This window comes from Rutidosis leptorrhynchoides, chromosome 11 (assembly GCF_046630445.1).
Source record: "Rutidosis leptorrhynchoides isolate AG116_Rl617_1_P2 chromosome 11, CSIRO_AGI_Rlap_v1, whole genome shotgun sequence".
NCBI lineage: Eukaryota > Viridiplantae > Streptophyta > Magnoliopsida > Asterales > Asteraceae > Rutidosis > Rutidosis leptorrhynchoides.
The window spans coordinates 144,644,015-144,656,732 of record NC_092343.1 but is presented as its reverse complement, the minus strand read 5'-3'; positions in this window follow the sequence as shown (position 1 = coordinate 144,656,732).

Sequence of the window (12,718 nt, the reverse complement as noted above, 5' to 3'; positions counted from 1 at the left end):
GTTAGCATATCATATAGATATAGAACATGTGTTTAGTTGATTTTAAAAATCAAGTTAGAAGGATTAACTTTTGTTTGCGAACAAGTTTAGAATTAACTAAACTATGTTCTAGTGATTACGAGTTTTAACCTTCGAATAAGATAGTTTTATATATATAAATCGAATGATGTTATGAACATCATTACTACCTCAAGTTTAGTAGGTAAACCTACTAGAAGTGACAAGAAATGATCTAGCTTCAAAGGATCTTGGATGGCTTGAAAGTTCTTGAAGTAGGATCATGACACAAAAATAAGTTCAAGTAAGATTTTTACTCGAATTAAGATAGTTTATAGTTATAGAAATTGAATCAAAGTTTGAATATGAATATTACCTTGAATAAGAAAGATAACCTGCTGTATATAACAAAGGTTTCTTGATCTTAGATGATTACTTGGAACGGATTAGAAAGCTTGGAAGTAAATTAGTAAACTTGAAGGGATTTTTGAAGTGTTCTTGAAGTGTTCTTCCTATGATGATTATAGCTTGATTCTTGAAGTGATTTTTGATGAAGATAATGATTAACTACTGGAAAAATATGTTCATAATAGTGTGTGTGTGTTGAGAGAGAATTAGAAAGGGAATTGGAAGTGAAATGGAGTGAATGATGAGTGGTAATTGGTGAGTGGTGAGTGGGGTTAAAAGGAGTTCTAGTTAGTTGACTAGCTCATGGTAGAAGTTAAAATTGATTAGTCATACATGACATAATCAAGAGTGGAATCCCATGCTAGTTCCTATTGGTATATACCCATAGTAAGTACGTTTTGAAGCTGTGTATAATTCGGGTAAGAATATGACTAGAATTCTTGATGAAAGAAAAGAATGGGAAAGTAATTGTAACCATTTTCATTAAGTATGAGTGTTTTGATATATGTCTTGAAGTCTTCCAAAAGTATTTTAATACATCTAGATACACTACATGTATATACATTTTAACTGAGTCGTTAAGTCATCTTTAGTCGTTACATGTAAGTGTTGTTTTGAAACCTTTAAGTTAACGATCTCAATTAATGTTGTTAACCCATTGTTTATTATATCTAATGAGATGTTAAATTATTATATTATCATGATATTATGATATATTAATATATCTTAATATGATATATATACATTTAAATGTCGTTACAACGATAATCGTTACATATATGTCTCGTTTCGAAATCCTTAAGTTAGTAGTCTTGTTTATATGTATATAACTCATTGTTAATATACTTATGGAGATACTTACTTATCATAATCTCATGTTAACCATATGTATATCCATATATATATCGTCATGTCATTTTTACAAGTTTTAACATTCGTGAATCGCCGGTCAACTTGGGTGGTCAATTGTCTATATGAAACATATTTCAATTAATCAAGTCTTAACAAGTTTGATTGCTTAACATGTTGGAAACATTTAATCATGTAAATATCAATCTCAATTAATATATATAAACATGGAAAAGTTCGGGTCACTACAGTACCTACCCGTTAAATAAATTTCGTCCCGAAATTTTAAGCTGTTGAAGGTGTTGACGAATCTTCTGGAAATAGATGCGGGTATTTCTTCTTCATCTGATCTTCATGCTCCCAGGTGAACTCGGGTCCTCTACGAGCATTCCATCGAACCTTAACAATTGGTATCTTGTTTTGCTTAAGTCTTTTAACCTCACGATCCATTATTTCGACGGGTTCTTCGATGAATTGGAGTTTTTCGTTGATTTGGATTTCATCTAACGGAATAGTGAGATCTTCTTTAGCAAAACATTTCTTCAAATTTGAGACGTGGAAAGTGTTATGTACAGCCGCGAGTTGTTGAGGTAACTCAAGTCGGTAAGCTACTGGTCCGACACAATCAATAATCTTGAATGGTCCAATATACCTTGGATTTAATTTCCCTCGTTTACCAAATCGAACAACGCCTTTCCAAGGTGCAACTTTAAGCATGACCATCTCTCCAATTTCAAATTCTATATCTTTTTTTTTAATGTCAGCGTAGCTCTTTTGTCGACTTTGGGCGGTTTTCAACCGTTGTTGAATTTGGATGATCTTCTCGGTAGTTTCTTGTATAATCTCTGGACCCGTAATTTGTCTATCCCCCACTTCACTCCAACAAATCGGAGACCTGCACTTTCTACCATAAAGTGCTTCAAACGGCGCCATCTCAATGCTTGAATGGTAGCTGTTGTTGTAGGAAAATTCTGCTAACGGTAGATGTCGATCCCAACTGTTTCCGAAATCAATAACACATGCTCGTAGCATGTCTTCAAGCGTTTGTATCGTCCTTTCGCTCTGCCCATCAGTTTGTGGATGATAGGCAGTACTCATGTCTAGACGAGTTCCTAATGCTTGCTGTAATGTCTGCCAGAATCTTGAAATAAATCTGCCATCCCTATCAGAGATAATAGAGATTGGTATTCCATGTCTGGAGATGACTTCCTTCAAATACAGTGGTGCTAACTTCTCCATCTTATCATCTTCTCTTATTGGCAGGAAGTGTGCTGATTTGGTGAGACGATCAACTATTACCCAAATAGTATCAAAACCACTTGCAGTCCTTGGCAATTTAGTGATGAAATCCATGGTAATGTTTCCCCATTTCCATTCTGGGATTTCGGGTTGTTGAAGTAGACCTGATGGTTTCTGATGCTCAGCTTTGACCTTAGAACACGTCAAACATTCTCCTACTTATTTAGCAACATCGGCTTTCATACCCGGCCACCAAAAATGTTTCTTGAGATCCTTGTACATCTTCCCCGTTCCAGGATGTATTGAGTATCTGGTTTTATGAGCTTCTCTAAGTACCATTTCTCTCATATCTCCAAATTTTGGTACCCAAATCCTTTCAGCCCTATCCCAGGTTCTGTCTTCCCGAATATTAAGATGCTTCTCCGATCCTTTGGGTATTTCATCCTTTAAATTTCCCTCTTTTAAAACTCCTTGTTGCGCCTCCTTTATTTGAGTAGTAAGGTTATTATGAATAATTATATTCATAGATTTTACTCGAATGGGTTCTCTGTCCTTCCTGCTCAAGGCATTGGCTACCACATTTGCCTTCCCCGGGTGGTAACGAATCTCAAAGTCTTAATCATTCAATAATTCAATCCACCTACGCTGCCTCATATTCAGTTGTTTTTGATTAAATATGTGTTGAAGACTTTTGTGGTCGGTATATATAATACTTTTGACCCCATATAAATAGTGCCTCCAAGTCTTTAATGCAAAAAACAACCGCGCCTAATTCCAAATCATGCGTCGTATAATTTTGTTCGTGAATCTTCAATTGTCTAGACGCATAAGCAATCACCTTCGTTCGTTGCATTAATACACAACCGAGACCTTGCTTTGATGCATCACAATAAATCACAAAATTATCATTCCCTTCAGGCAATGACAATATAGGTGCCGTAGTTAGCTTTTTCTTCAATAACTGAAACCCTTTCTCTTGTTCATCATTCCATTCAAATTTCTTCCCTTTATGCGTTAATGCAGTCAAGGGTTTTGCTATTCTGGAAAAGTCTTGGATGAACCTTCTGTAGTAACCAGCTAGTCTTAAAAACTGGCGTATGTGTTTCGGAGTTTTCGGGGTTTCCCACTTTTCAACAGTTTCTATCTTTGCCGGATCCACCTTAATACCTTCCTTGTTCACTATGTGACCGAGGAATTGAACTTCTTCCAACCAAAATGCACACTTTGAAAACTTAGCGTACAATTCTTCCTTCCTCAATACTTCTAACACCTTTCTCAAATGTTCACCATGTTCTTGGTCATTCTTTGAGTAAATAAGTATGTCATCAATGAAAACAATTACAAACTTGTCAAGGTATGGTCCACACACTCGGTTCATAAGATCCATGAACACAGCTGGTTCATTAGTTAAACCAAATGGCATGACCATAAACTCGTAATGACCGTAACGTGTTCTGAAAGCAGTCTTTGGAATATCATCTTCTTTCACCCGCATTTGATGATACCCGGAACGTAAGTCAATCTTTGAATAAACAGACGAGCCTTGTAGTTGATCAAATAAGTCGTCGATTCTCGGTAGTGGGTAGCGGTTCTTGATGGTAAGTTTGTTCAACTCTCGGTAGTTGATGATGTAGCGCGAGGGTACGAAATAGTATTATTTTTACTAGGAAATACTACAAAATATGACACAAGTTTTATTAATTTACGGATGAGATATACCTAAACCTTGCTACAACACTATAGGCAGTGTAGCTAATCGTAGAGTAGTGTAGTTTTTAGTAAGTCCGGTTCGTTCCACAGGGAGCTAGTGATTACGTACTATATTTTTATAAAACTATATTTATATAAATATATATATATAAGTAGTAATATTATTATAAAAGGGGGGTTTTTACCGTTTAATGACCGGTTTGTCGATTTTATATTTTTAAGCGTAAAGATAAATGACAATAATTAAAGTGCATAAAATAAATAAATGACGATAAATAAAATAACAATAAATAAAATTGCGATAGAATATGAAATAAAAGGATTATGCTTATTTAAACTTTCGTAATCATGATGTTTGACGTTTTGATTTTAATTAATTATTACTCGGGTTAATTGTCCTTTGTCCTGGTTTATTTGATACCTATCTGGTTTTTGTCCATAATAGTCCATCGGTCATAAATATAAAGTGCGAGTGTCCTCGTCAAATTACCCTTATACCCGAAGTCAAATATTCCAACTAATTAAGGATTTAAACTGTGACGCAGTTATCACTTCTGTCAACAATTACACCAGTTATCACTGTATGTAATCCACCCCTGTTTTGATTAGATATGAATATTAATTTACCCACTTGATCAGTTTGAATAATCAATTACCCAACCCGAATAATTAATTAAATGATTATAATAGGACAACGTCACTAAATAGGAGAACCATAATCATTATTAATTATTAGGTTAATTAATTTGAAGATAGGTTCGACAGACTCCAATGAGTTGTCACTCAATTAGACAATACCCCCCATCTATTAATAGTCAATAGTCCAATTTCCACAAGTGTCGGTCTTTTGCCCAAACCTTAATTATGGTACAAAGTTCAATAACCCCGTCTTAATATTTTAGCCCAACATCACGATTACTTTGGCTCAAATAAGCATAATAATAACTTAGTTACGAGACATTAAATTAAAAAGGAAGAACATAGCTTACAGTGATGATTAATCGCGTAGCGTTGCACGGACAGAATTTCGACTTAAAACCCGTAAAATATTTCTTACAATAACCCAACTAAACCATAACTTTATTATTAAAATTAACTTATATTAAAATTATAATATAAATATATATTACATATTACAGAAGAGAGAAAGAAATATGAAGAAAGGTGTATTTTTTCATTACTCCGTGAATTCCATTTTATAGGTAATTGGTGATTTGAAATTTTCACTTATGACCCCTTAACTATGCTCAATTAACAACTTTTTATTATTTATTATTATTCTTATTATGAATTATTTAAATATTATATTATATTCTTGAGCATAGTTAACTTGTAATTTTAGCTCCGTTGCGTCGAGCGTTGAAAGTTGGTTCATGTCTCGGTTCCGGATTTTCTAACGCCTTTTCGTATAATTTAATATCTTGTACTTTGCATTTTGCGGCTTGTACTTTTGTAATTTTGAGACGTTTCTCATCAATATATTGAACCACTTGGAGTGTAACTTGTACGTTTGACCATTTTGGACGTTTTGGTCTTTCAAATCTTCGTTTTTATCTTTAAATCTTCATTTTCGAGCGATTTGCGCCTTTCGTCTTCGCACTTATTTATTTAACTATTACAACTAAAAATAAGGAAATTACATTTAAAAACTTTACATATTGGAACGATATTGCTACTAAATATATGTTCATTTGGAGCACTATCAGTAGTCGATACACAACCTGAATGTACCATCTTTCTTCTTGACAAACAAAACAGGAGCTCCCCACGGTGATGTGCTTGGTCGAATGAAACCACGCTCTAAAAGTTCTTGTAATTGGCTTTGCAGTTCTTTCATCTCGCTGGGTGCGAGTCTGTAAGGAGCACGAGCTATTGGTGCAGCTCCTGGTACAAGATCTATTTGAAATTCAACGGATCGATGTGGGGGTAATCCCGGTAATTCTTTCGAAAATACATCGGGAAATTCTTTTGCGACGGGAACATCATTGATGCTCTTTTCTTCAGTTTGTACTTTCTCGACGTGTGCTAGAACAGCATAGCAACCTTTTCTTATTAGTTTTTGTGCCTTCAAATTACTAATAAGATGTAACTTCGTGTTGCCCTTTTCTCCGTACACCATTAAGGGTTTTCCTTTTTCTCGTATAATGCGAATTGCATTTTTGTAACAAACGATCTCTGCTTTCACTTCTTTCAACCAGTCCATACCGATTATCACATCAAAACTCCCTAACTCTACTGGTATCAAGTCAATCTTAAATGTTTCGCTAACCAGTTTAATTTCTCGATTCCGACATATATTATCTGCTGAAATTAATTTACCATTTGCTAATTCGAGTAAAAATTTACTATCCAAAGGCATCAATGGACAACTTAATTTAGCACAAAAATCTCTACTCATATAGCTTCTATCCGCACCCAAATCAAATAAAACGTAAGCAGATTTATTGTCAATAAGAAACGTACCCGTAACAAGCTCCGGGTCTTCCTGTGCCTCTGCCGCATTAATATTGAAAACTCTTCCGTGGCCTTGTCCATTCGTGTTCTCCTGGTTCGGGCAATTTCTAATAATGTGGCCCGGTTTTCCACATTTATAACAAACTACATTGGCATAACTTTCTCCGACACACTTGCTCCGCCATTACTCGTTCTGACACCATTTGTTCCTTTCGTTCTATTAACCCCTGGTCCGTAGACCTCACACTTCGCCGCGCTATGACCATTTCTTTTACACTTGTTGCAAAATTTGGTGCAGAACCCCGAGTGATACTTTTCACACCTTTGGCGTAGCTGCTTCTGATTGTTGTTGTTGTTGCGATTATTATTGTTGTTGGGATGATTGTTGTAGTTGTTGTTGTTGTTGTTGTTGTTGTTGTTGTTGTTGGGTCGTTTGTTGTAGTTGCGATTGATGTTGCGATTGTTGGGATAATTGTTGCGATTATTGTTGTAATTACTGTTGTTGTTGTTGTATTGGTGATTCTTATCACCGTTTTCCTCCCACTTTCTTTTGACTTATTTCACATTGGCCTCTTCAGCAGTCTGTTCTTTAATTCTTTCTTCAATTTGGTTCACTAGTTTGTGAGCCATTCTACATGCCTGTTGTATGGAGGCGGGCTCGTGTGAACTTATATCTTCTTGGATTCTTTCCGGTAATCCTTTCACAAACGCGTCGATCTTCTCTTCCTCATCTTCGAATGCTCTCGGACACAATAGGCACAATTCTATGAATCGTCTTTCGTACGTGGTAATATAAAATCCTTGGGTTCGTAACCCTCTAAGTTCTGTCTTGAGCTTATTGACCTTGGTTCTGGGACGGTACTTCTCGTTCATCAAGTGCTTGAATGCTGACCACGGTAGTGCGTACGCATCGTCTTGTCCCACTTGCTCTAGATAGGTATTCCACCATGTTAACACAGAACCTGTGAAGGTATGCGTAGCGTACTTTACTTTGTCCTCTTCAGTACACTTACTTATGGCAAACACCGATTCAACCTTCTCGGTCCACCGTTTCAATCCTATCGGTCCTTCGGTTCCATCAAATTCCAAAGGTTTGCAGGCAGTGAATTCTTTGTAGGTGCATCCTACACGATTTCCTGTACTGCTAGATCCAAGGTTATTGTTGGTATATATTTGAAGCTAGAAAAGTACGGAATTCCTCTTCATTCATATTCACGGTGTGTCGAGTAGTCGGTGCCATTTCCTTCAAAATAGTCAAATGGAACAAGTTAATCATACAGAATATCAAGAGTAGTTAATAGTATTTCGTAGCATAATATGAACTCATTTATAAAAGCTTTTTCGTCATATTAGCGTTTTATAAGTTTAAATTCGGGTAGTACCTACCCGTTAAGTTCATACTTAGTAGCTAATATACAATTCAACTACTACAATTCTATATGAAAAACTGATTATAATAATATTTCGCGTTCAAACTTTTATACAATATTTTACAAACTTACAATACCGCTTATTTTACATAAAGCATGAAATATAGCACATAATAACTTTGATACAAGATAGTTGTGAAGATAATTCTAGCTAGTACACAAGTCGTTCAGCAAAGGCAATAAAGACACGTAATTCATACGTCCAGAAACGAGTCATGCATTCTGGTTTTACTAGGACTACTTCCCATCCTTGGTCTTATGGAACATAACAGTTATGGCCGTTGATAAGACGGCGTGTTGTAACATCGTCAAAGGAACGAGGGTTACGTAATGTCCAACAGTCCCGTAACAATCTAAAAACCTCATTTCTTACCCCAATTACCGACTCCGTCACTTGTGGGAACGTTTTGTTTAATAGTTGTAGGCCGATGTTCTTGTTCTCACTTTGGTGAGAAGCGAACATTACTAATCCGTAAGCATAACATGCTTCTTTATGTTGCATGTTAGCCGCTTTTTCTAAATCACGAAGTCCAATATTTGGATATATTGAGTCAAAATAATTTCTTAACCCATTGCGTAAAATAGCATTTGGGTTCCCCGCAATATATGCGTCAAAGTAAACACATCGTAACTTATGGATTTCCCAATGTGATATCCCCCATCTTTCGAACGAAAGCCTTTTATAAACCAAGACATTCTTGGAACGTCCTTCGAATGTCTTACAAACTGATCTCGCCTTAAATAGTTGTGCCGAAGAATTCTGACCGACTCTAGACAAGATTTCATCAATCATGTCTCCGGGTAGGTCTCTTAAAATATTGGGTTGTCTATCCATTTTGTGTTTTTATACTGTAAAATAGACAAGAGTTAGATTCATAAAAAAAATACTTATTAATACAAGCAATTTTTAAATATATCATAAAGCATAAGCACACTATATTACATATATTACACCACACGAATACAACTATCTTATTCCGACTCGCTTGTTTCTTCTTCTTCGGTTTTGGTTCGTTTTGCCAAGTTTCTAGGGATATATGATGTTCCCCTAATACGAGCCGTCGTTTTCCACATTGGTTTAGAAAAACCTGGTGGTTTAGAGGTTCCCGGGTCATTGTTACAACTTAAGGACTTCGGGGGTTGACGATACATATAAAGTTCATCGGGGTTGGAATTAGATTTCTCTATTTTTATGCCCTTTCCCTTATTATTTTCTTTTGCCTTTTTAAATTCAGTTGGGGTAATTTCTATAACATCATCGGAATTCTCATCAGAATCCGATTCATCGGAGAATTGGTAATCCTCCCAATATTTTTCTTCCTTAGCGGAAACACCATTGACCATAATTAACCTTGGTCGGTTGGTTGAGGATTTTCTTTTACTTAACCGTTTTATTATTTCCCCCACCGGTTCTATTTCTTCATCCGGTTCCGATTCTTCTTCCGGTTCCGATTCTTCTTTTGGTTCTGACTCTTCTTCCGGTTCCTCTTCGGGAACTTGTGAATCAGTCCACGAATCATTCCAATTTACATTTAACTCTTCATTATTATTAGGTGAGTCAATGGGACTTGTTCTAGAGGTAGACATCTATCACATAATATCAAACGCGTTAAGAGATTAATATATCACATAATATTCACATGTTAAAAATATATAGTTTCCAACAAAATTTGTTAAGCAATCATTTTTCAAGTAAACACGGTCGAAGTCCAGACTCACTAATGCATCCTAACAAACTCGATAAGACACGCTAATGCAAAATTCTGGTTCTCTAAGACCAACGCTCGGATACCAACTGAAATGTCCCATTCTTATTGATTAAAAACGTTCCATATTAATTGATTTCGTTGCGAGGTTTTGACCTCCATATGAGACGTTTTTCAAAGACTGCATTCATTTTTAAAACAAACCATAACCTTTATTTCATAAATAAAGGTTTAAAAAGCTTTACGTAGATTATCAAATAATGATAATCTAAAATATCCTGTTTGCACACTACCATTACATAATGGTTTACAATACAAATATGTTACATCGAAATCAGTTTCTTGAATGCAGTTTTTACACAATATCATACAAACATGGACTCCAAATCTTGTCCTTATTTTAGTATGCAACAGCGGAAGCTCTTAGTATTCACCTGAGAATAAACATGCTTTAAACGTTAACAAAAATGTTGGTGAGTTATAGGTTTAACCTATATATATCAAATCGTAACAATAGACCACAAGATTTCATATTTCGATACACATCCCATACATAGAGATAAAAATTCATTCATATGGTGAACACCTGGTAACCGACATTAATAAGATGCATATATAAGAATATCCCCATCATTCCGGGACACCGTTCGGATATGATATAAATTTCGAAGTACTAAAGCATCTGGTACTTTGGATGGGGTTTGTTAGGCCCAATAGATCTATCTTTAGAGTTCGCGTCCATTAGGGTGTCTGTTCCCTAATTCTTAGATTACCAGACTTAATAAAAAGGGGCATATTCGATTTCGATCATTCAACCATATAATGTAGTTTCGATTACTTGTGTCTATTTCGTAAAACAGTTATAAAAATTGGGCATGTATTCTCAGCCCAAAAATATAAAGGGTAAAAAGGCAAATGAAACTCACGCTTATAAATATTGTAAAATAGTTATTAAAACATTGCATCTATTCTCAGCCCAAAAATATATATAAAAAGGGAATAATGAAACTCACGCATATAAATATTGTAAAACAGTTAATAAAGCATTTGCATGTATTCTCAGCCCAAAAACGTAAAGAGTAAAAGGGAGCAAATGTAACTCACTTTCACAGATTTTTACTTCGTCGGGAAGTAAGACTTGGCCACTGGTTGATTCACGAACCTATAACAATATATACATATATATCAAAGTATGTTCAAAATATATTTACAACACTTTTAATATATTTTGATGTTTTAAGTTTATTAAGTCAGCTGTCCTCGTTAGTAACCTACAACTAGTTGTCCACAGTTAGATGTACCGAAATAAATCGATAAATATTATCTTGAATCAATCCACGACCCAGTGTATACGTATCTCAGTATTGATCACAACTCAAACTATATATATTTTGGAATCAACCTCAACCCTGTATAGCTAACTCCAACATTCACATATAGAGTGTCTATGGTTGTTCCGAAATATATATAGATGTGTCGACATGATAGGTCGAAACATTGTATACGTGTCTATGGTATCTCAAGATTACATAATATACAATACAAGTTGATTAAGTTATGGTTGGAATAGATTTGTTACCAATTTTCACGTAGCTAAAATGAGAAAAATTATCCAATCTTGTTTTACCCATAACTTCTTCATTTTAAATCCGTTTTAAGTGAATCAAATTGCTATGGTTTCATATTGAACTCTATTTTATGAATATAAACAGAAAAAGTATAGGTTTATAGTCAGAAAAATAAGTTACAAGTTATTTTTGTAAAGGTAGTCATTTCAGTCGAAAGAACGACGTCTAGATGACCATTTTAGAAAACATACTTCCACTTTGAGTTTAACCATAATTTTTGGATATAGTTTCATGTTCATAATAAAAATCATTTTCTCAGAATAACAACTTTTAAATCAAAGTTTATCATAGTTTTTAATTAACTAACCCAAAACAGCCCGCGGTGTTACTACGACGGCGTAAATCCGGTTTTACGGTGTTTTTCGTGTTTCCAGGTTTTAAATCATTAAGTTAGCATATCATATAGATATAGAACATGTGTTTAGTTGATTTTAAAAATCAAGTTAGAAGGATTAACTTTTGTTTGCGAACAAGTTTAGAATTAACTAAACTATGTTCTAGTGATTACGAGTTTAAACCTTCGAATAAGATAGTTTTATATATATGAATCGAATGATGTTATGAACATCATTACTACCTCAAGTTTAGTAGGTAAACCTACTGGAAGTGACAATAAATGATCTAGCTTCAAAGGATCTTGGATGGCTTGAAAGTTCTTGAAGTAGGATCATGACACAAAAACAAGTTCAAGTAAGATTTTTACTCGAATTAAGATAGTTTATAGTTATAGAAATTGAATCAAAGTTTGAATATGAATATTACCTTGAATAAGAAAGACAACCTACTGTATATAACAAAGGTTTCTTGATCTTAGATGATTACTTGGAATGGATTAGAAAGCTTGGAAGTAAATTAGTAAACTTGAAGGGATTTTTGAAGTGTTCTTGAAGTGTTCTTCCTATGATGATTATAGCTTGATTCTTGAAGTGATTTTTGATGAAGATGATGATTAACTACTGGAAAAATACGTTCATAATAGTGTGTGTGTGTGTGTGTGTGTGTTGAGAGAGAATTAGAAAGGGAATTGGGAGTGAAATGGAGTGAATGATGAGTGGTAATTGGTGAGTGGTGAGTGGGGTTAAAAGGAGTTCTAGTTAGTTGACTAGCTCATGGTAGATGTTAAAATTGATTAGTAATACATAACATAATCAAGAGTGGAATCCCATGCTATGTGACAACCCGGAAATTTCCAACCAAATTTAAACTTTAATCTTTATATGTTTCCGACACGATAAGCAATATTTGTTAAGTTAAATTTCAAGAATTTTAAACTATGTTCATACATTCATTCAACCTC